Raw genomic sequence first — 4271 nt, 5'->3', positions numbered from 1 at the left:
CCCGACTCTAAGCACCTCTAAGGAGAGGCTACATAGATGTCTACTTTCTACCCTATACTCCAGTGAATCTGGAGCTTTTGATACTTCAGAATATCTTCTAATAGACCCAAAAGTAAACCTTGATTTGTACTCAAAGAGGCCAGGGAGCTGGTGCCCTTGCTGTATCATTCACCACTTCTGAGTCCGAAGTAACGTGCCTGCGACACATGCATGCTTTCATTATATGTTACTGTAAGCAGGGTCCCTTCTGCCTTTATTTGAGTGTGAAGTTATTCGACCCCATTACTTTTTTTCAGGAGTTGCGACAGCCTTATTCCTTTCACGTTTATGGTTACAACCGTTACCCCCTCTTTTCATTTTTTTGCGTTAGGCTCATCAGTCTCTAGGATACCTCTGGTCGTTTTTCAAGCGTCTTAAGCCTCGTGCACAATCTTCTTCTACACAAGCAGTGTGAACAAGAACTTTCTGCAGTGATGACAATGCTCTGTACCTGGGTTGAGTAGTGTGGTAGTTCAGGTTTTGTGTCAACGTGGCTGCTCTAGGCTTCTCAATGGTTTGGTATCTGAAACATAGCAACCTCCCATGAAGAGATTTACTCTAAGGTAGAACCTTCTTCCAATGAAATTAGATGCTTTGGTAGGAATGCTGGTGAGGTCTCACTGCCTGAACTCTAACCTGCAAGGAAGGGCATCAAGACAAGTTTGTAGGCCAAGAGGAGGCTCTTCAGAGGCCGAGGGCACATAGCTGAGGCTGTGCCCTTTTTCTCTGTGAGGGATAAAGGCCAATGAGCCAAATCGAATTCTCTGATTAAGTGCAAACACAGCTCCACCCCCCAGTTCTCACCCCCTGGGTGGCTTGCAAGTGAATGTGTTCTGTGCTGTGCCCCACAATGTTCCTCAGACATTGGCCCTCACACTGCAAAGTGACCTTGGGCATCAGGAAAGAAGCCTAGGCTTTTAGGTATGGTAGAGGCTTTGAAAAAACTCGCTTGTTTTTTTGCTGTGTCTGAATCTTGCATCTTGCTTATTTTGGACGTGAGCCACCAGGCTACCATATTGCCTGCAGATCCTGAGAGTCATAAGTGGCCCACCATATGACCTGATGACCTTGGATTCATTTTGCTCTTCAGGCACAAGCCACGTCTGCTGCTTTTGGACTATTCATGTCTGAAGGCATAAGCTTGTTGTCTCCTTGATTGAGAAGAAGATACCAGAGGAGCAACAGAGGAGTGGGAGGAGCAGAACCAAGAACTCGAGCTACAAATTAGCCCACAGAGAAAGTACACCTGACAGCCTTTGGGTTGATTTATGAAGCCAAGAGGCCATATGACTGAGACGTCAAAGAACAGAGAGAAGTCTGCCTGTGGGGACTCCTGAGAAGAGGCCGTTCTCTCTGAATGATTGTACCCTGAACATTAGTAACCTACTCAGATCCCTAATAAGCCCCATAATCATGATTCTTGTCTGTGATTCTATGTGGTCTTTGTAGTGATTTACTGAAGCCAGCTGTGGCAGTTCCATAATCTGGTGTCAATTTGGGATTGAGTCCTCTCAGAGAGTGAAGGGGTGGAGTCCATTTTGTCAATCGGGTTATAGCCAATGAGGCCTCTTTTTGGGCATGGTCTTTTCTGGAGGATTCTGGGAATTCCTGGATGTCTTCCTTGGAGTCAGGAGAGACTCTCTCTCTGCTTACTTCCTGGGAGACATCCCTGAGGAGAAGCCTACCCTGATGCAACCCTGGGAACTGGAGGAGTCATGTGGAGACCCCTGCCAGAGCTCAGGTGCTTCTACGGCCACTGATTTTGCATCCACTGGCCTTGATCTTCCTGCATTCAGTGTCATCACATGTGTTTTGTGAGTCTGAAGAGAACTTTATAGATTGGTATTGGACGTATGGGCTAATATCGAATTTATGGACTTGATCTGGACTAGCTGGGATGTTTTCTCAATATTCAACTGCTCTTGTATATAAACCTCTTTCTTGTACACATATGTGTGTCCATAAATCTGTTTTTCTAGTCTACTTGGACTAACATACCAGCTGAATTAAAGAGTGCTGCTGGTGGGACCATTGTTATCAGAATTGGTAGGAAATTGGGAGGGTGGTCCATATCTGACCTCAGCAGCATAAGAATTGGCCTCCTCTTTCGAAATTAGAAGAGGTCAGATGCTACCCCCACATCCTCACACGTTTAAAACGCCTAACTTTGCAGCTACCCTACCAAATGCCTTAAAGGAAATATTTATGAAGAGACCTGATGAGTAGCACAGACTAATCTTCAGGAACAACAATAAAAATTTATTTCTCATGTTTTAACAGTTTTCAATAGAAATAAAAAATAACGAGGTAAAAAATAAAATAAAACGAAACACGGGGGAAACACAAAGATGATATAAAGTAAATCTTGCACAAGTCTGCTTGTAAGTATGACCAATTCTCTTCAATAGAAATACAATCCAATCTACATATATAATTAAAAATTTTTAGTAGCCTGATTAAAATAAAACAGGTATAATTAACTTAAGCATATCTTACATTTAAACCTATAACTTCTGTCAGTTTATCGTACTATTCTGACATGTGTGCTTTTGTGATGCTGTAACCATGTCACTGATATTTCAAATGCCAGTGGAATAACCTAAAGTGAACAGGTTTCAGCAGAGCTTCTAGGCTAAGAAGAGACTGTGAAGAAGGACTTGGCTGTCCACTTTGGAGGAAGTAGCTGCTGCAAACCATATGCATAGTTTCAAAATATTGTCATAACTGGAGGCCTAGTGAATGAAAGCAGAGCCTTGTTGGAGATAGTGTCAACGTGCTGGCCCTCTAGTTGGAAGGCACTAGAAATAGTGAATGGAGTAAAGTCTATGGAAGTGGAGCCTCTGGGATCTTCACTTGCTGATGGGGGACAACTCAAGGTGAAAAGAAACAGCAGCAAATATCTAATAACTGGAACTCAGAAAGTATGAACATTGAGAGTCATTGTGAATGAAGGCCTTGGTGAAGCCTTGGAGCAGGAATGTGAATAGCCTTGTTTGCTTGCATTGAAAAGTGGATTTTTGCATATGCAGTTAGGTTAAAATTCAGCACCCTATTATTTGATCTCCCTTATGATCCATTGAAATTTGTTCTAGTTTTTAATATTTTTTGCTTTTTTTTTTCCATTTGAAATGGCTGGTCTCCTCCCCGCGACCCTTCTGTAAGGGAATATCCAGTTTGTTATTGGCCATTTTAAATGAGAAATCATATAGTTCACTACGCTAGGACATGATACAATCAAGAGAAATGGTGTTGAATTCTTAGTTAAAAAGACATTTGAAGATCAATTTTGAAGTACATTGCGGTCTATAATAGGATTATTTCTATACACCATCAAGCATATCCAGTCAATACAACTGTTTATCCAACTTTATGTATCAACTACAAAAACTAGTGATGAAGAAAATTAAGAATTATACGACCATCTTCACTTAGAAATTGATCAACCAATCAGCATGCATTCATAATTATTGGCGACTGGAATGCAAAAGTTGGGAACAAAGAGGAAGGATGGGGAGTTGGAAAGCATGGTCTTGGTGATAGAAAAGCAGCTGGAAATCACATGATAGAATTTTGCAAGATGAATGGCTTGTTCATAGCAAATATGTTTTTAAACAACACAAACGGCCACTATATGCACGGTCTTCACCAAGTAGAAAACACATATAAAACTGACTACATCTGTGAGACGAGAAGATAGAGAGGCTCAATATTAGCAACTAAATCCAAAGCAGGGGCCCAAGGAATGGATCTTCTTTGCTTATATATTAGTTCAGGTTTTAGCTGAAGAAAATTAAAACAAGTCCAGAAGAGTCAAAATACAGCATTGACTTTAAATAGAGTTTAAAGACCATCTCAAAAGAGATTTGCAGTATTGAACACTAATGACAGAAGACCTGATGAGCTGTGGAAGGACATCATTCGTGAAGAAAGCAAAAGGTCATTCAAAGATAGGAAAGAACGAAAGATCAGCAGGGATGTCAGAAGAGACTCTGAAACTTGCTCTTATTCATAGAGTAGTTAAGGCAAATGGAAGAATTGGTGAAATCGAGTAGTTAAATAGAAAATTTCAAATGGCAACTCTAGAAGACAAAATAAAATATTGTAATGAAACGTACTACTCCCTCAATGCAAGACCACTTTGTTCTAATAAGCTGGCATTCTGTGATTCTCACCTTCCCAACACGATCTCTGAAGACACCAAACAAATGTGGTGAAGAAAGCTGATGGTGCCC

Source organism: Echinops telfairi, unplaced genomic scaffold, assembly GCF_000313985.2.
Source record: "Echinops telfairi isolate 266 unplaced genomic scaffold, ASM31398v2 ScPeMD7_7469;HRSCAF=8507_0, whole genome shotgun sequence".
Taxonomy (NCBI): domain Eukaryota; kingdom Metazoa; phylum Chordata; class Mammalia; order Afrosoricida; family Tenrecidae; genus Echinops; species Echinops telfairi.
The sequence above is the reverse complement of the archived record's forward strand: the minus strand, read 5'-3'. Positions refer to the sequence as shown.